The 21,939-nt window shown below is 38.3% G+C and overlaps 1 long non-coding RNA gene across 5 annotated transcripts; it reads right to left on the bottom strand.

Moving 5' to 3' along the window:
• Nucleotides 1-9,940: 9,940 nt before the first annotated feature.
• On the bottom strand, nucleotides 9,941-21,512 carry LOC135461746 (uncharacterized). Of its 5 annotated transcripts, none has more exons than XR_010443390.1 (8): nucleotides 21,229-21,512; nucleotides 19,821-19,928; nucleotides 19,221-19,343; nucleotides 17,907-17,987; nucleotides 16,425-16,638; nucleotides 12,810-12,881; nucleotides 12,379-12,441; nucleotides 9,941-10,620 (listed from the first exon to the last, which is right to left on the bottom strand). It is a non-coding gene; the product is annotated as an uncharacterized LOC135461746 (long non-coding RNA). The 5 variants fall into 5 exon arrangements; XR_010443389.1 differs by lacking the exon at nucleotides 17,907-17,987 and adding an exon at nucleotides 20,331-20,568; XR_010443391.1 differs by lacking the exon at nucleotides 17,907-17,987 and having other exon boundaries at nucleotides 16,482-16,638.
• Nucleotides 21,513-21,939: the final 427 nt, after the last annotated feature.

Genomic DNA, 21,939 nt, shown 5'->3' on the forward strand with positions numbered 1-21,939 from the left:
ATCAGCCCAGTGCCAGATGGTTTTAGATATAAATGCTGTTCATGCAACAAATTCTGCTTGGTTATTATGCTTTAAAGCACCATCTATTCTTCTTTTCAGATCCTCTCCATTCCTCCCATGAGTACAACAGAAGACAACATTTTGGGGTGACTAGAGACAGATAAATCCATCATCTGCAATTAATCCTGCCATCTTTGATGAACACTTCACACTTCATTTTATATTTTCACCATTTGTGACGCAAACCTTGTTTCTGCACAGGTAGTCTAAATCACCTCTGTTGAGGCTTGTTGTCTCAATTGGTTTTAATCTTGGTGCATGCAATACAATCCATCAGTTTTCTTGTAAATCATCACTTCATTCGAATAAAGTTTGTCATTTTATTTAAAATAATAATCGAATATAATATTCAATTTTGTTGTCTTGAGTGAACAAATCATTACTCAGTTCTTCATCAGGTTGCATGGTCATTAACTTACTGGTATTCTTTTATATTATCAAATTAGAAATACAACAGTTAACTATTTCTGCCGTCTGTTTCTCCTGTACATCTTTGGAGCAACTTGGAGGTCTCTGAACTGTATCCAGATGTACAATACTTTTGAGTCTTTAGGCCTCATCAATTAATATTTCTGTTTTACAGGCAAAATCTTCTTTTTTTTCTAATGTTTTAAGGCAGTGCAAATATAAAACTCAAAAATCATCTAATTTGTGGCACATGTGGATTGTCCCAGTAATTGTTTAAGACATATTTATGTTATCCAAAAGCCTTCAAAAACAGGAAAATCACAAAATAAAATGGTTAATTTTCAAGTTTATTTTTGTTCCATCTTTCAACCTTTATTGTTGGCTCACCTGTAAAGCATAAATATAATTGCTGTATCCTTACATTCCAGGTACATGTACTAGTATACTTAATCAGGTACTCTTCATTTCTGTGGTCAACACATACCATTCAGTCATCATCCTTCATACATATGGCAAGCATCAATGGGGACAGTTGTGGGTGGTGCAACTACAACGTACCCACAGATGGATGCCTCAAGTTGTCTTGTAATAGCACACAGCTACATGAAGCATGGTTAGCAGCTTGTCTCTAACTCACAGACAAACAAAGTGTAGGTTCAATCCCGGTGCTCGCAGGCAATCTCTGCTTTCCCAAACATCATAGGCACTTGGTATAGGTCACGGTATGCAGTATCTCAGGGTGCTGTTGGGCAGTCTTTCATTCATTCAATACCCTGTGCCTTGCATTCTAACATAATATAAACATGCCCAAGGCTGGTGGTTTACCCTGGACAGTTTCCTCGAACTACAAAACTCGTTGCCATTGCGTTAGTTTATTAGTCAACATGCAGGCATATGTACGGCATGTACTAAGCTCAGGTTTTACTCACATGGGGAACACAACACAAAGACATGTTCCATAGCTCATGCTCTGTTAACATTTTAGCTACCCAAATTCTTGTAATTTTTGGGACATTTATTACAAGTGCTGAAAGCATAATATTAAATTTCTTTCCTGGCTTTTTGGAAAAGTAAAGATATGTTGTTCGTTAGATGGTATAGCCATGTGAGTGAGTGGCTTGGGGCTTAAAGTCATATTTAACAATTTTACAGTCATATGACGATGAGGGAATGCTTAGCGTGTAGGTACTGTGCCTCCTTGTTGCAGGACGGAATTCCACCGCTCTTTTATCTAGTGCTGCTTCACTGAGTCGCTTTACTGAAGGGAAGTAAGGCACCCCGCCCGAGCCATCATACTGATACGGGTCAATCAGTAGTTGCACTATCCCCTTCATGCTAAAAGTTACAACTTCCTCTTTTAAGGAGACACTTGTTTAAGTTCATATCCTTTGTGCTTTGTAAGTGTATTAAGTACCGTAAATTACCAAATTCACGACCTCAGTACTTTACGTGTTGAGCTCAAGTTCAATAGGCAGGAAACTCTTTCATAATTTCAAATCCCAAACAAACAATTGTCACACTGTACATTTTTTTTCTCATGTTACCTTTACATGTTAAATTACATGTATTATCAGGGCAAGCTTTCAAACCAGCCCCAATGGTTAACTGTTGTACCAAATGTAGGATACCCGTGGGGAGCATTCTCTCTGACCTGAGCTTGGTACTTGTTGTAGAACAGCATTACATGACTATGTTTCCAGACAGTCCCTGGGTATCATTCTCTCAATATATTTATTAAAAAGCTTTTATTTTCTATTAATATATAAAAGAGTAAAATATTAAACATGTGTCCAGTACTGCTAAAACAAATTAACACAACTATAATTTTATGCCTTATTATAAGTAGTATTAAATATAATGTGTGCATATAAACAATGGCATTGTTATTTATGTGACCAAGTGTAGTTTGCCATGTAATACTGTGCAATTGTGCAAGTCAGTTAGTGTAGAGCACTATGACGCTGTATACCAACTGTAAGTACACACTAATCGTTACATATGTTTATTGTGAAGCCATAGTCCCATTCAAAGTGTCCCACTGCACTACAGTCATGCTTACAATGGCTTTAGTCTGTGCCATCCTTACTAACAATACTCACAGGATACAAGAAGTAGTGTATTGTTCCATTTTATAGAAACTGTTTATCCCAAACAACTGGACCAAGTTGATGGAGCCATTGAGCTTGAGTGGAATGTTGAGAAGATGCTGAAGCAGTCTGCCGTGTTTTCTCATCAAAACACAGCTCTCCTCTCTATGGAGAATCATCTGCTGCCATCACATGCCATTTTACACACCGTCTACTCAATATTCTCTCTGTATAATGCACACACTACACCAGACCTTTCAAATCCCACCCAGTTCTCTGTACAATCAACACACTTCACATATTAAACCCACCTTCCGTAGCTCATCCAAATATTCGCACAATGCACACTCTTTAGCCCACCCAGGTCACTACACACCAACTTCCATATCCCATTCAACAGTGTACAGACACTACAACCCACTGCCCATAACCCACCCTGGTCCCTCTACACACACTACAACCCACCTTTTCACAGCCCACCCCAGGTATGTATAATAAACACACTCCAACCCACCTTCCACAGCCCACCCAGGTCTGTGTAACAAACACTTCACAACCTACTTTCCACAGTCGACCCAGGCCTGTATAATTAGCGCACTACAACCCACCTTTCACAGCCGACCCAGGTCTGTTTAATAAACACACTACAACTGCCCTTCCACAGCCCACCCAGGTCTGTATAATAAACACACTACAACTGCCATTCCACAGCCCACCCAGTTAAGTATAATAAACACACTACAACTGCCCTTCCACAGCCCACCCAGGTCTGTATAATAAACACACTACAACTTCCCCTCCACAGCCCACCCAGGTCTGTGTAACAAACACACTACAACTGCCCTTCCACAGCCCACTCAGGTCGGTATAATAAACACACTACAACCCACCTTCCACAGCCCACCCAGGTCTGTATGATAAACACTGTACAACCCACCTTTCATATCCCACCCAGGTCTGTTTAATAAACACTCGACAACTGCCCTTCCACAGCCCACCCAGGTCTCAGTACAATAAACACACTACAACCCACCTTTCATATCCCACCCAGGACTGTGTAACAAACACTCAACAACCTACCTTCCACAGTCCATCTGGGTCTGTACCATAAACACACTACAACCCACCTTCCACAGCCCACCCAGGTCTGTATAATAAACACTCAACAACCCACCTTTCATATCCCACCCAGGTCTGTGTAATAAACACTCAACAACCTACCTTCCACAGTCCATCTGGGTCTGTACCATAAACACACTACAACCCACCCTTCATATCCCACCCAGGTCTGTATAATAAACACTCAACAACCCACCTTCCACAGCCCACCCAGTTCTGTACCATAAACACTCAACAACCTACCTTCCACAACCCACCCAGTTCTGTATAATAAACACACTACAACCCACCTTTCATATCCCACCCAGGTCTGTGTAATAAACACTCAACAACCTACCTTCCACAGTCCATCTGGGTCTGTACCATAAACACACTACAACCCACCTTCCATATCCCACCCAGGTCTGTATAATAAACACTCAACAACCCACCTTCCACAGCCCACCCAGTTCTATACCATAAACACTCAACAACCTACCTTCCATAGCCCACCCAGTTCTGTATAATAAACACACTACAACCCACCTTTCATAGTCCACCCAGGTCTGTATAATAAACACTCAACAACCTACCTTCCACAGTCCATCTGGGTCTGTACCATAAACACACTACAACCCACCTTTCATATCCCACCCAGGTCTGTATAATAAACACTCAACAACCTACCTTCCACAGTCCATCTGGGTCTGTACCATAAACACACTACAACCCACCTTCCACAGCCCACCCAGGTCCATACAGTAAACACTCTACAACCCACCTTCCACAGCCCACCCAGGTCTGTATAATAAACACAGTACATCCCACCTTTCATATCCCACCCAGGTCTGTGTAATAAACACTCAACAACCTACCTTCCACAGTCCATCTGGGTCTATACCATAAACATTATACAACCCACCTTCCACAGCCCACCCAGGTCTGTATAATAAACATAGTCTGTACAATGCTGAAGATGGAGTGGCGTATTATTTCAGCACACATGGAAATCATGTACGACAGCTGCCATCCTACACCATTGGCATGAAGCAAAACTATGACTTCTCCATCGGATGAACAGAAGTGTGAGAAGCGCTGTACCAAGGTGTCTTGGGTAGGCTGGTCCCACTTGTTCCTGTGGTTTAGTCCTATGGTCATGATCTCTTTCATGAATTTTCTCACAAATTAGGAAACAATTACAGGTCATCTCACATAACCACATTGCAAGGGGTAAATACTGAGAAAAGTGAACAGTTCAACTCCTTTCTCCAATGCATAAAATACATACGAGCTCACCTCAGCCAGTCTCATTTCTGATTCTTTCTGCAACTCATGATTTATATCTGGAATGAAAGGAAGACAAATATTTTTAGTTGTAGAGTCAACGTAGCCCTCACTGGTGCGGACAGTATATAGGTTCAAATTGTCTTATCCCACAATATCACAATCCACAAATGATCATGCATGCTCAGTGACTCCCTGTCTGTGCGTATAAACTGTGTACCAGTGGATAGCAACAGAGATATATGCTCAGTGACTCCCTGTCTGTGCTTACCTATTTCTTTGAATCACGAAAACTTACACTTATATCTACAATTTTTGTGCACTGACCTACCAAGAACGATATTGACAGCCATGATTCCCTGGCATTTTTCTGTTTTGTGGACTGTAAACAAATATTTCTATAAACCATCCAAGTATGGTTACAGTTTCTCAGACAAACACCAAACTAGAGAAGCTCACTGTCTCTCTAGCAACTTTACCACATTTGTGGAGTGTCAAAGCTGTCCACACCTGTATTATTACTAGGAGCCTGTTACACTAGCCCATACCTATACCTCGACCGAATATTTAAACCATTCACACAGTCAGTGACTGTTGTCATGTACAGCTAATCATAGGCTTGCGGTGGCCACCCATAGGACACGGATAGCCAATCATGCGTAGAGATTTGCATATTATAAATTACTCCTGCGAGTCGACGTTGGAACTCCTTACAAGGAATTTTTTTTACTATCATAGCTCAACATATGCATATCAAAGACCATTACCAACTTCCCACATTGGTGTCGTTTTCCACCTCAACGGATTACAAGTGGCTGCTCTGCCATCTTAAGCATACTATAAACAGTTATAATTATGATAGTATTATAATTTTGCCGTTTGTTGTTGAATCAATGACAAATTCTTATAGCACTATCTAATGAGAGAATGATATCTGTGTATGATGATGTCATTCTCTTTTATTTTGGTTTAGACAGTATTTGATTGTATCACCTCACTTAAACATCATGCGTTTTACGAATTGTTCAATCACGCGAGCAGTCGGTGTTCCCTGAATGCCTTATTAAACTTGTCTGTAACTTATGCGGCTCACAACTGAGTCGTATCCCAGACTGCAGCTGAGTTATACAGGTGAAAAAGTTTTGTTTTAGCTTTTGTACACTTTTATGCTGTGTACAAATGTAGACGCAAAAACCTTCATATCCAATATCTTCATATTGTTTAATAAATGTTTAATAAAGGAACATGTTTGTGTCATCATGTAGGCTATACTGGATTTATGCAGATTACTTAGAAATCTATGTTGCTTACATCTCACGGTGCATATTACTGTGGATTATTCATTGTGGCAAGACCCACACTAGCTGTGACATAGGCCTACTTGATATACACTATATTATTCTGTTGTACTTTTATCAGCATACTGAGACTGACTATATTGTAAGACTGCAAGCTCTCAGTGAAATAGGACAAGAATGTTTATAAAATTTATCATGGACTTTGTATTCCTTGTTTACATATTTATTTCAGAGCTTTTTGTACAACGTGGTTAGATTAATGTTATTGATGTGTAATAAACATGCAATTACTAACTGCTCTGGTGTTTTGAAATGTCTGGTTTTGTTTAATATGTCATAGCAATGGATATTATAAACGAAAACACGGCGCACTGAATATCGGGGCCTCCTTGGCTCAGTTGGATAGCGCGCTAGCGCAGCGTAATGACCCAGGAGCCTCTTAAGCTGTTCAAGCACAGCTCATGCTGGCTTTCTCTCCGGACGTACATGGGATGTCTCCCACCAACCTGCGGATGGTCGTGGGTTTCCCCCTGGCTTTGCCCGGTTTCCTCCCATCATAATGCTGGCCACCGTCGTATAAGTGAAATATTCTTGAGTACGGCCTAAAACACCAATCAAATAAATAAATAAATAAATGATTGAATATCTGATAAACATTGGTTGATGTTAATTTAGGGGTCTCATGGCAGGACATGCTGTAGTAAGCCGCTTTATTGACTGATTGCTATTTAGCGTCATATTTAAGCAGTTTTGCCACGTTACAAACGTTGCTTGGTGGTCTTTTTCCTTCGCGAACATCCAGAAAGGAGAATCAACATTTTACCCGTCTGAAGATGACAGTGAATACAGTTAGTTTGAATAGTGATATATATAAATATATATATATGCCTAAAACGTTAGAGTATGTAACATTGATCTGCGCATTTCAAAACAAGAGGTACCAAATATAGATACTGATTCTTTACACGTTAAAGTCGTAAATATTTGCGTCAAATTGCATATATAATATCTGTCATCAATTATTTTCTGAGGAAAACACCACGTACAACGTTCATATGTTATAGCACTTCGTTGGCAAATTTAGTTATTTATCTAAAAAATTGTGAAGTACGACGTTAAACCGCAAGCATAGATACATACATAGCTATTTATCTCTTTGGAAGTTTACATTGTACTCAAGAATATTTCACTTATACCACAGGGGCCAGGATTATGATGAGAGCCCGGGAGAAACCTACGACAGTCCTCAGGGTGGTCCCAGGTCTTCCGAATTAAAGTTGGAGAGAAAGACACCATAAGCTAGACTCGAACTCACAGCTATCAACACTGGTGAGAGGGCTCTTGGATAATAATGCTGCAATAGCTAACTTTGGAGATCTCAAGGGCATTCCGAGAGATGAGCTAGCGGTCCTCAGTGGTACTAAGCCACGTGCTGCTCTATATGGATTGTTTATCCAATTAATATATTGCATATGCCGTGTATTTCTTTAATTTCACCGGTATGTCGAATTTCAAATATAACAGGCTAACAATGACCCAACCCTAACCCATATATACGCACTGCGAACTGAGTTATAAGCTGCCACTGCTGACTCGTGCTAGTGCTGCTGAATTTATACTTTATGTAAGTAATGTGGACACAGTATGTCACACCTTTTCTTAATTTGAATAAAACATCGCATTTCAATAGGAAAAAAGGTAGCATTCACCTAACCCTAGCCTAACCCTAGCCTAACCCTGGACAGAGACACCTGCTATTTGAGTGATGAACTGGCACTTCGGGCTCCTCAGCCACTTGTTACCGAGTCCATTCTTCATATACGTAGGCAGAATAAGTTGTGTATTTTCTTGATTTTATATGAATATAGTTTTGGAAACAGGAAAAGGTAGATTTACCTAACCTAGACATATGCGCACTGCTATCTGAGTGAAAACCAGTGTATAAATATCAGCCCTACCTCACATTATAAGCAGGGCTCAAATTAAACAAATTCTGTATCACACGTACTTTCATCCATTTTCTTGCTGTAGATAACATACTATATATTCCTTTGGAAGGTCTGCAGCAACCTGCGAATGGTCGTGGGTTTCGACTGGGATATGCCCCGTGTCCTCCCACCATAACACTTGCCGCCGCCCTACAAGCGAAATATTCTTGAGTGCGGCGTAAAACACAATTCAAATAAATAAATATATAATCAGGCACAGTGTCAGAGAAATAGCGCATATTGACAAATAAATTTCGATTTGGTTATGTTTTGGTTTGAAGTGAATTTGGACTCGCAACATCACCACTTCACAGAACCGTTAAGGACGAAGGAACATTAACATGAAGAATATATCAGGTAAAAGACCATTAAACACTGTAAATAAACATATGGTTGGCGTTATACTGTGTGACGGATACCCTCTGGGGTCGCTACATCCAACTTTAGAACTTGATGTTTAAAACCCATAAAATGGTTGGAAAAAATTTTTTAAAAAATCCATGGACCTATTTTGCTGGACAGCGTTTCTTGTAAATGATTTCAGCCTTTACTTTGACATGAAAACATTTCTTCATTGAAAACACGAATATAAGCCAACAGAGTGAGCGCAGAAAATTGTATGAAACTTGACGTACTTCTTCTTGATATTCTTTATTTGTTTCGATTTCACACGGTCAAAGGTTGCATAAAACTTAGAGAGAAAAGCCTGGTTTATGGTATGCACAAATAATGGGGATATAGTTCTCTTTTTGCCAGATTAAAACTTTGAATTCGAAACTTTTAACAGTATTAGTTAGTAATTAATGATACAGTAATTATTTATTACACTGGAATGGCGTTGTTACACATCGGATGTACATGATGTAAATTTTAAAAGTTTGTGATTCAGGTGGCAGATTTTCTGCTAAACAGTTTCTTCACTGGGGTGACCGGCCTCTGAACACCAAATAATGGAGAAATAGTGAATACATCAGCCTTACAATTCTTTTAAATTATTTCCTAGTTTTTATTTTTACAGCTTGTTACAACCACACTGAAATACAGTTAGTTTTAATGACTACTTATGCCTAAGTATATGTATGGCGTAACATTAAACACCGAAAACACAGGGAGTGGTAGGCCTTTATTCAAACAGCTTCCTTTGTCTTGTTTCCATTGGTCCCATTTCCATTGACCAAGTTGAAATATTGTGAAGGCATTGAACTACAGATAAAATGACATGCATTTAATATGCTAAGTTTCAGTATATATTTGGCTGAAGTATAGACCACACATACCACCAAACAGGATACAGTAGTCACTGGGAAGAAGTGCCTGAATGAGCACAATCCTCACAATATACATATTGTGAGGTATGATATATATGTGCAGGTATGATATACATATGCAGTTTATATTTATTTATTTGGTGGTAGGAAAATGAGCAGAGCCTGAGCCTGGAGAAACCAACTGGCCTCTGCAAGTTGCTGGAAGATCTTCCCACATATGGTCGGACAGGAAGCCAGCATGAGCTAAACTTGAACTCACACCGACCTCATTGGTGTGAGGCTCCTGGGTCATTGTGCCGCTAACCATCTCGGCCACGGAGGCCTTATCAGTTTACCTTATCTGTTCTGACACCATTGTGAAAGGGATGAAAGGATACTGTTGTCAACTGAGCATGCACACTCATGAAGAAATAAATTAATTTGATCACAACACAAATAAACTTTGAACCCTTTATTTATACTTATTTAACCAAAAAATATTACAAATGAACATGGACAAAGACATATTATTTGAACATTTACACCGATAAGGCAGTTAAAGTACTTTGGAAATTCATGGTATATGACCTTAAATTTGGACCATCACAAAAATTGTACCTTGTGTCTTATTCTGAGAGTTCTATTAATGTTATAAAGGTGTTTTGGGGTTTGTTTGGAAAGTAGGACGATATCCTAAGGAATAGGTAAGTTATCGCACCAAAAGTATATCTGACAACATTTATTTGCCTCTAAAAATGAACTTTTGGGGTAAAATTTTAAGTCATTCACCTATATGTAATATATATTACACAATTTAAATATTATCACTTTCTACCTTCACTTTAACAAGTGGGCAAGAACTTTGCAATTTCTGCATTGATGTACTCATACTATCAGCAAGAATAATATGTAATGAGCTGATTATTACAAATATGTTATTAATGTTTACTCTTCTCCATATTTGGACGTTCCCGAGTATAGTCATTCGAGCATTACTGCACACAGTACATTTAGGTCTGTGAAAGGTGTAGGATGCATTTCTGTAGGAGGTCCTGGATTGATGGCTTGCATTTTGCTTGAAGTTCAATGAGATGAAGACAACGATGACAGTGCAAACTGTTCCACCATATCAGAAAATGGAGTTGTCAATCTGCCAATAAATATCACAGATGTTAATGAGAAAATATATATTTGGCAGAGCTGCATGAAGAAAACATTTTTCATCAGGCAAATCAAACACTAGAAGGAAAATGATACACCCATATATGTTTCATACACACTGAATGCAAATCCTTGTTTACGCAAACCAGAATGCCAGTTTGAAGACATGCTGTGCACTTGGTGTTGAAAGTGTCCACATCATGTCTACTGACAGCAGGTAATGCCTCTCACTGAATTAATACCCATAATCAGGAGAAATTAAGAAAACATGACTGCTTTGGTTCACAAAAAGTATACTTTTTGGTAACATTTATGGCATTTACAACTGGAATGTGGTATTCCTCTTAAAGTAAGAGAAGGTTGTGGTTTCCCTCAGTCCGGTTTCCTCTCATCATAACACTGACTGCCATCATATAAGTGAAATATTCTTGAGCATGACATAAAACACCAATCAAATAAAATAAAAAAACTCAGTCATGTGACATCAAACATAACCTGTACACAGTTAGATTGAAGTTTTGCCTGATGAACTTAAATATCGTTCCATTTTTTTCTGCGATGCCCAGAGAACAGCAGATAACACTAAAAATCTGCTGTTTTTCTCATTCTTAAAAGTCACACAACCAGGACCCATTGCTACAGTGAGGCTAAAAAGTGGTAAGCATGTAGATAAACTAACACTCTTTATTTTAGTGTGTTGTAACTATTTTGCCACACTGGACAGTTTTGCCTTTTGTGTAGCCTTTGTGCCATAGTTTCTACACTGTCTGATTTAGTTCTGGCAATTTGTATAAAACTGAAACTGACATCCTAAAAGCTGGAGGTGGGTACATCTCCTTAACAAATGATGTCCCAGCATAATGCCAATGCAAAGACACAAATTTTACCTTTGCAAACCAAAAGTAGGACATAGAAAAAAAACAAACAAACAACTTGCACTTTCTGCAAAATAATTGTATGTGTAGCAGTTTTGGACAATGATTGTAAATATACAAACACATAACCTGAAGTGACATCCTTGAAACCAGAAGTGGGTATATCTCCTTATACTCCTATATTTGGCACATGTAACATCCCATCAGCTGATGCTATTTGGAGGAAAAAAAATGCAATATGTCCATCAGCAAACTGGGTAATGTGACTTGGTGGCCATGTTGAATTTAGTGCAAAACCTTTAATAGCATGCTAGTCTATATAAGTCACTAAAATTTGGAAATTGTGAAATCCTTTTTATGTTTTTTGCAGCCAGTTATTAGAAAACATTACATAAAAAACTATGCTATCTGATGAACTTTGAGATGCTGATTGCAAGTCACCAGAAGTTAGCAATTTTATTTTACTACAAGTGGAAAAAATGCAATGAAAATAATTGAAAATGGATCTTTTGAAACTAAGCAAACAAAGGGTTTATACACCGGTAGCTGACACAGACTGAAGCAAAGAAAGTATAATAAACCTTCAAATTTGTTTGTAAACTACAATTGTAAGTATTGTAGATCGAAGAAAAGCAAAAGAAGAATACAATGTGAGAATAGGAAAAAAAAAGAGAAACTTGTCCCCTAAATAAATAAAGATTTCAATACAATTGCTCATCAAAGTAATTAGTGTGCATGAAATGTGGAACGCTGAAGTATTTACATTATCTACACTCACAGAGCTTTGTTGAGTAAGCTTGGATGGGCGAGGTATATGTACGATAAATGTACCCTTTAGGGGTAAATTATATGAATGGAATTAATAAACAAACCTGTTAGGACAGTGGCCAAATATGATGAAATTCATGAATATTTGTTATTCAACCAGACAGCTACTACAAAAAAAAAGCAAAAAAAACGAAAAATGAATGTAAAAATGAACATGCTTTGTTATTATTTGTGTATTCTGTAGCTTTTATTATGTAACTTTCTTTTTTAACCTTGTGTATTTATTTCTTTACTAACTTAACTGTTGTTTAATGACATACTAATGTGATGGCAGTAACTTTTATGGGTGGAGGAAGCTGGAGAAAACCCATATGTTGTCAAATGCTTACTGTTACCAATGTGCCCCAAGCTGTGAGCGAGGGAAAAACCTTTTTAAAAAAGCAAGTTGGCGTGACGTTAAAGACTATTTATAACATTACCATTATTTATTTATATAACTGGAGCTTTATACAGTATTCAAAAATATTTGACTTACATGATGATAGCCAGTATTAAACCGGGCAAAGCTTGGGGAAAACTCACGACCATCTTCAGCTTGCTGGCAGACCTTCAAGGATACGAATATAACATTAAGAATAAAGTTAACAGAATCAATGATATGCATGAAGTTGAAAAGTAAAGCACCCTTCAAGGTCATAATTATGGCAAATTAAGATTAATACGACACACGAAATATGCAACAATTATTCATGGAGTAAGCTGGATTTCAAACTTGATGTGAGGTTACACAAAATGAACACATGCACACAAAATTTTATGAGAATGACACAATGAGACCTGTGTGACAGATAGGTGGACAGAGTACGGGTGAGCAGACAGAATGACAAATCAAAATTAATCTCTGTTGCTGATTTTGAAGAATGTGATTAATGGCAAACAAGGCAGTCGGTGTACACCTGTAGCTCTCCTGACTGAGCAGTTCATAAAACTGTATAGTGTTCAGTGAGATATGTTCAAATCCTGTGCTCTAAACCAAAATACAGCAGAATGACACAGTCACATACACATGTCATTCATACATTAGATAGTACTAAGATGTCGGAATTAAATTAAAAAAAAAGGCCAAAATTATTATGTACTGTCAGAAATATGACTGTTTATTATATACATAGCAGATATAGGTTTCAGAGCAGCTTTGTGGTCAGGTCATCAAACTACATAAAGTAGAATACAGAAAATATTTAAATTCAGAAAATATTGATTCTGTGACAAATTCAGTGATCAGCGCATTTCCACAGTTTTCAAGATAAACAACTAATTTCTGCACCCTTCATTTGTTCGAACATGCTCTATCTGCATTTTAAATTTCAGCTTAATCGCATTAAACCTTGTCAAGAAAATGACACATAAACACTTTCTGTCAATCGTAATATTGCAGAAACAGTAAATTAATTGAATGGTGTCTATGCATTGATAGAAAGCACATATTCTTCGTAACCATCAATGCACTGTACATACACTACATAATATGTACATATAAATGTGTCAAATGTAGTCAATCAACCTGTGGGCAATGTTTAAAGGCGTGTATGTCCTCTTCTTTTCCACACAGCTCAAGGATTTTCAGCATACTTACAGAACATACATAGCCCTTATTATACAGTCATTTTCAGCTTACAACTATAGCAGTTTTCTGTCTAGTGTCCAGCAAATACTGGGATAATTGCGGTTTTTCACAGCTTAATCACAATTTAGGCCAAAAGTATACACATCAAGAAAAAAAATAAGACCGGGTTCGAGATAAGAACATCAAACTATGTTGGGTGGCACACTTACAATATTTCTACATTCATTCTAGACACAAACAGATTGTACATGCATTATGTAACATGTCTTGTAAATGTGCCAAAAAATCGTAAATCGACCTTTTATCAAATTTTGAAGCCCTGTATATCCTGCCTTAAGACAACTCAAACATTTTCAGCATACATACAGTACATATATAGTCCCTTTCAATCAGCAATCTTGAACTCTACAGGTGTATCAGTTTTCTGTCACAAGACCTACAAATATGGGGAAATTGCAAATTTCTGATCACAATTTGCAACATAACTACATCTTACAGGGAAAAAATAAGAACAAATTCGTGATCTGGACATCAAATTATGTCAGATAGCATATTTAGAATCTTGAAATTCCAAAAAACACACACACACAAAAAAACGTGATATCACTTCCTCTGTATCATGTAAAACCTAATTTGCATAAACATTGCATTCTTTCTTCCAAACAGTCTCCAGGGAACGCTTGTTACGTGTGCTAAATTTCAAGACAATCAGCCAGGGTTCTGGAGAAAATGACTCTCAAACATTTTCATGTCAAATGTATATGGCCGCCACATCACATGACTTGAGGACACCCAAATCTTTACTCAAAAGAGCACATCTCCAAGTCTGTCACCTATCTAAGTTTCACGCATTTCTGTCAAGCCTCTTTCGCTTAGAAGTTTTTCAATTTTGAGAATGAAAAAACTGCAAATTTTTTGGCATGTACTACTTTCGGGTTGTTGACGTCACTTCCGGTAATGTAAAATTTGTCTGCCTGCCTTGGGATGATTGCATCTCTAGCTTCACTGGTTAAGGAGGTATACCCACTTCTGGTTTTGATAATGTCACTTCCGGTTTTGCAAAAATTGCATTTTCGGAATCAGCGTCAAAAAATGCATATGACAGGACTATTTGCAGAACATCACCTGAACAAGTGTAGACATTATTAGCAAAAAACGAAATTTGGGGTTACAAGACAATTTAACCCAATAGCAAGCTTGTACAATTTTCAACCAAGAAAGTTCTCATTCTCAAACTTAACAAGCCTAGGCTTTGTACACATTCAGTTGAAATTTCTGCTCAGTCACATCAGCCGTTCTGGAGAAGAAGATTTTTTTCAGGTTTTCATCAAAATCCAAGATGGCTGCCAAGTCACGTGACAAAATCTACCTAAAAGTTAGGATGCACAACTTCAAGTCCTACAGTCCCCCACAATATGCCTGAAATATTGCCAATGCAGCTTTATGCCATAATCATTCATTCGTTCAAGTCCTACAGACAAACATGTTAAAATTTCATAAACTTCAGAATAACCATTTTCACCAGAAACGCGGCACAATTTTGGTGAGAATAATAATAAAGACAAATAATCTTAACGAACACAAGAGGGAATCAACCCGGAAAGAATGCAGAGCAGTGACTTCTTATGTTATAGATTTGTAAATCGTTGTGGTTGTAAAAGATGCCACTGTGGACTGTGGTATTTGTATACACATGGTGAACTGCATTTGGCAATCCGTGTACTGTTTGTGGCAATTGCAATCCTGTGATTGGTCAAGTCCATGTTACAGGCACTACATTCAGATTGGTTTTTTTTATTAATTTTTTCAGTGGGAATATATGAAAAGAGCCAATGATATTAAGAGACATTGACTAATCATAATAGAGGCTAGTTTGTATAGTGTGACGGGTGCTGCAGACAACAGTGACTACTGACGTGTCACTTTGACATCTTCCCAGATTCCTGTGATTTGTTGTAAGACTGAACCTTAATTTTATGGTTGAACTGACTGACTTGACTGAAACTTATGCTGCTTTAGCACAAGGAAGCACCAATCAAATAAAACTGTCAAAAAGGAAAACTTGAGGTTTTACATGTAAATGTTTAACTGTCAAGTGGTGCATAAGTGATAGGTTCTGAAGGTGTCAATGAATGTCGGGGATACATAACAGGTAAGTGCTTTTGGTGCATATAAACTCTGAAACTGGATATGCCTGGCAGAATAAAATTATTCAGTGGAGCTCACATTAGATATGAGATTTTGTACTTTTTGAGAAACACAGTGTTTGCCATGGCAAAAGGACAGAGAAAGAGACAGGTGTCAAGGTTTAGGAAAAGAAAAAAACTATTCAATCAGAGGCAATAAAGCAACACTCAGGCTGGTAGGAATGTGCCAAAAACATATGTACATATGAGCAACAGCAGCTGTGTGAGATTGCATGGATTGGACAAAAATTGAATGTGTGAACTTGTTGGACTGCGATCTACAGCCCTATGATGTTGGTGTACTGGCCCATTCGCTCCCACTGTCATGGACTCTTACCAGCAGGCTGAATGCCAGAGATCAAAAGCTGAGTAAAACACCTACAGACTGCTGCACCTGGGAAAGACCGCCGAGCTGTAGAATACCGCATTTGCCTACCACTGGACCACAACATCATACTGTCCTGAAGGGCTGAACTGAGATTTGAACAGCGAGGTGCCTTGGGGTGTGTGCGTCACAGAGAGGTTTGCCTGTGCTGAGTGCGGCTTCTCTTCTAAAAGTAGAAAGTTGTACCATGGAGATACTATCAGGCAAAAATTTATTTATTTAATTTATCTGATTGGTGTTTTACGCAGTACTCAAGAATACATCACTTATACGATGACAGCCAGCATTATGGTGGGTGGAAACTGGGCAGAACCTTGGGGAAGACAGACAGACCTTCCCACTTACGGCCAGAGAGGAAGCCAGCATGAGCTGGACTTGAACTCACAGCGACCCCAAGCAGGCAAAGACAATGAAAATGTCTGCTAGTTGGAATGAACCCACACTAGCAATGAAAATGGGTCAGTTACTGAACATGCTGAACTTGCATGCCGTTTGTTGCACTCATTGCAATGTAGTTTGAGACAGTCTAGTCAAGCACAATGAGGCATCAATAGTACAGATAAGGTGAAACACATAACAACCGATGCGGACAGTTCATTATACGCAGTAGCCATGGACCACTGAGTCAGTGCACCATCTGGACACACCACTTGGGGAAAAGCCATTGCAGCAGGGTGAAAGTGATGGCATTCTGTGACAATGTGTTCCCCACAAGGACAGCGGAGTGAAAGAAAGACAGGAAACTGGCTTTGTGGACGGCTTTGCATCTAGGTGAAACAGTGAGTGTACAGAGGCCTACTGACAGACTCCAAGTGACATACAGGACTTCATATGTAGAAACCTGACTTGCGTAACAGATGCCATTGTCCTGTGTTATCAGGGAGATCACTGTTTGTGCAAGCAGTATTTGGCTATGACTGAGAAGGATGGCAATTTAATAGATGATCCAGCTAAAATTTTCCATATTTTCAATACTTTCTTCTCAACTGTCCCCATTCTTTAATAGATATTAATAATATAAACAAGGACAATTTTGTTCAAAGTCTTGAAAAACTCAGGGAACAAGTTGAGGGAAAAGTTCTTCATGATACTTTTTACTCCATACCAAATATGTTGTATGTTTCTGTTTTACAATACCTTTTAAGGCTTGATAAAGATAAGGCTAGTGATCTGGACAATGTCAATTCTAAATTTCTTTCATCATCTGCCCCTATTATTGCAAAATCTTTTACCATGCTAATAAACAAATGTGTTATGACCAGACATGGTTATCCCTCTTCACAAAAGGGGTTCAAAGTTGAAAACTATCATCCAATATCTGTCCTACTCAGTTTTTCAAAAATCACTGAACGACATTTACATAACTGTTTATACGAGTATCTCTCAAATTTTAAATTATTGAGCAAAAATAAATGTGGTTTTTGCCCCTCTTACGCTCTTGTGGAACTGTATTGCTGAAAATGGTTGAACACTGGTTTACGGCGACAGATAACACTGAAGTTATTGGAACTGTACCTGTAGACTTCAAGCAGGCATTTGATACTGTTAATCACAATATATTACTTAAAAAACTTAAAGCATACAAATTCACTCAACTGCTCTTACATTCTTCCAGTGATACCTATCTAACACACAACAAATGGTTGTTTGTGGAGGAGAAATGTATAATGCTAAGGATATTAAAGCCAGTGTCTTGCAAGGCTGGCTCCATATTGCAGCCTTTACTTTTTATACTATACATAAATGATCTACCATTATTTCTAAAGAACAATTTTATTATTTCTAATTATTTCTAAAGGGGCAATCTTCCACTCATTTGGCTTGTTCTCTGTATATGCGTTTCAGGGTTCCAGACAGCAGGAGGGCAGAAAAGGGTCGATAATGGGGCGTCTTCCACTACCCTACTATCATATTATTAATATGTGTGGGGAGGAACCAAAGGAGATAACTGCATTAAAAACAGTGTTTAGTGAGTGACAATTTTGAACTTGTTGCTAGCCCTTAGACTGACTATACAATCAGGCAACGTGTGGCTTTTAGCCTTGGACAATCTGCTCTGAGTAAAACAAGCCACTTGCTGAGTACTAACAAGGCAGAGGCTTTTAACCTGGCCATCAGTAAATGAGTTCCCAAAAACAAACTTTTCTCTCAAAATTTTGAAGAGAGAACACACAGCTGCCTGGAAGGGAGGAAAACAGACAGAGCTAAACCCTCTGCCACAAAGGCCATTGTGAAATGCTTAGGCCTGAGCAACATACACTTTTATGGGAGACTTGAGGATGAGCTACACACAAGCTCTCAATGACACTAAAATGCACTGTTTTCTTCTGTCCCTGACAACTGTGTTTTAATAAAGGAAAGAACAAAAAATAAAGGAGTTCATGTTTGGGAATGTTTTCATTCATGCGTGAACGAGTTCCCCACTGATGCAGATAAGAAAATTTTGAGGGGAGTGTATGAACAGAAAATTACATTAGCAAAAAACATTTAAATGGATTATAATACCCCAAAGAAATGTGAAGATACTAGGTATGACCCAGTTATTAATATGTATACTGAAAGCAAATACATTAAATGGCACACTTGTATGACAAATACTGATAGCCAAAAATTTTTAAACCTAAATTGTTAAGATGAGTATTGATTACAGATGTACTTACAAGACAAACAACCTTACAAACTAAGTAATATGTAAAAATGAAGCACAAACAATATGAATGAATAGGTGAAAACCAATTAAGTGACTACCCCCTGTATCAGTCAATGTTGAACTCTCCAAGAACAAGCTTGCACAGCTCCACCACTTGTGAGCACTGAGTAGTTAGACACATCAGCTTAGAGAATTGGTGGGCTCCATATGAAGGGGATAACCTGTAACAAGAGTAATTATTTTGTCACCCAAGAATTTGAAACACTGTTTAGACATTAAAATGATATTGGCAGCTGAATTACACGTGCATACAAAACAAATGATGAAATGGTAGAAAAGAAAATATGTGTGTAATAAACTGATTATTAGTGCTAGTAGTATGTAAAGTAACACTCTAGGTTATATTTATTTCTTTATTTTATTTGATTGGTGTTTTATGCCGTACCCAAGAATATTTCACTTATACGACGGCGGTCAGCATTATGGTGGGTGGAAACTGGGCCGAGCCCGGGGGAAATCCATGACAATCCACTAGTTGCTGACAGACCTTCCCACTTACGGCTGAAGAGGAACTCTAGGTTATAGGCAGGAAAGAAAACAGCGATGGAATACACAGTATTTAAATGCTTAACATAACTAGACATAGTTCAACTACTACGTTTAAATTATACACACAAAAAAAAATAAAGAGTACAAACAAGCCTGAGTTTTTGACAAGGTGCATCGATGTGACTTTAGAGTTGACAGCGTGAACTTCACAGCGCATTTGATGAGAGTGCACATTGTATGGTCCTACTTCATGCACACTGAAACAGAGAACAATATGAATATCAGAGAAAGCTTGAAATAAAAGAACTTGAGGGTAAATTTTAATATTTGTGAGTGAAATTTACAGCAGATAACTGCCCATGCACATAACAAAATGAGAAATGAGAAGTGATTATTGCAAAATGGCTGTCATTTCCCCTTTGACCTTTATGAAACTGAATTTGAAAGAAATGTGTAGTGGTAATTTTGTAACATAACTTCATACTTATTTGCAGAATGCTGAGGTAGTTTCCAGCGAATTGAGATTACAGGTACAAGTGTGAAATACACAGAAAGTTTTCGTTTGGCCAGGATAAAATATGGTAGCCTGAATGTAATGTATGATAACAATACATCAAGTTAAGAATTACCAACTTGGAATGAGTGTACAATTTGCTTACATGTACTTATGTAATCGCTGAAGAATTTCCCTACGTGGGTGACACAAGGATTCGAACTTGGGTCTCCGCAGCCGACGTCCAGCGCTCTACCAACGGAGCTAAAGGGAAATTTCCACTAGCTACTGCTAGTATAAGCACTGGAAAGCTGCTCCTGTTACACTCCTCCCCACTTAAATCCTCCCCTCTCTCCCAAAACACACCCAAGATCACTGGCCCAGAGCTCCACGCTTCTTGGAACCTGTTGGGTCAAGGTACCAGTGGAATGGTTGAAAGATTTCACTACGTCGGTCACATTCAAACTCGGGTTTCTGCAGCTGATGTCCAGCGCTCTACCAACTGAGCTAACGGGCAATTCCTGCTAACTACTGCTAGTATAAGCACTGGAAAGCTGCTCCAGTTACACATATACACTGCCGTGGAACCCAGTTGTCAATGAAACATATGTTTGTTTACACAGCCACTCAGAACAACACCCGGTGACCTAAAGCCCCTGACTAATGCACCTTACCTACAAGATTTGTAAGTTACCGTGCCAACATACATGTACGCAAACATGTGTTGATTATATTATTCATTTGATTCGTGTTTTACGTTGCAAACAAGTATTGAAAGCCAAACTGAAGTTGAAGTATAGTTGTGAAGGGCAGCAATTGCAGGAATATGCTCTGTGCGTTGTACATGAATTATAACTAAGTTAAATTGTAATTATATAATTATAATTAAATCATAATTTAACTCAGCGACCCCACGGTGTCTTGCAATTACACTGTCTTGTAATACTGCACCCACTGATAAAATTGGGGGACGAACAGGAGTTACCAGATAACGCCCCCTAGTGGCAAAATGGGAAACTAAAGTAATTGCTGCACCAGAAAAATCAGCATTTAGGTCCATTTACCTCTCTGTTACTTATGACGTACTGGTCACTGCCAGGATCCCCGGTGCTCGAAACTATATATGAATCCTGATCCCCAGTCGGAATTTCAAGGTTTAAAATTCACACGTTTAAAGGCGAACCAAATGCGATTAAATGATTTTTTCATGCTATAAGGTACATGCATTAATAAAAATATGTTATTATTAAACTATAAATGCTCGGTACCATACCGGTACTGCACACAGGTACCTAATCTATAGCTGTACGTATGTGTAAATAATACACACGTGGTTGTTGTTTCACCATTTTCTACTTCGCTGTGAATTTGGGCTTTGTATTGTGGCATTTGATTGGTCGAATGACGCCCTGCCATGCTTTGTTTGTAAGATGTGATCTGATTGAGTCCAACAATTTGCGGTCAATCCATACTGTTAGTCTCGCAAAGCAACCTTTCTCCTTTGCTTTATGTTGGAAACTGTGTGCCTGGAAAATCGACGCTTCTGAAAAAAAAAAAAAAAAGAGAGAGACATGCCAGAGGATTTCTACATCGTCACTTGTATATTAATAAAGTAGCTTTGGATTATACATGTACAAGAAGAAGAATTAGGTTAGAAAACCACGTATTTCTGCATGTTTTTGCGACGTTAATATTCTGTCGTATGTGGCGCACTGACGTATGTGGCCTCCTACAACCATATATATGGTAAAGCTCATTAACTTTTGTAGTTCAGG

The sequence above is a fragment of the Liolophura sinensis genome, chromosome 1 (assembly GCF_032854445.1).
Source record: "Liolophura sinensis isolate JHLJ2023 chromosome 1, CUHK_Ljap_v2, whole genome shotgun sequence".
In the NCBI taxonomy this organism is placed as follows: Eukaryota; Metazoa; Mollusca; class Polyplacophora; order Chitonida; family Chitonidae; genus Liolophura; species Liolophura sinensis.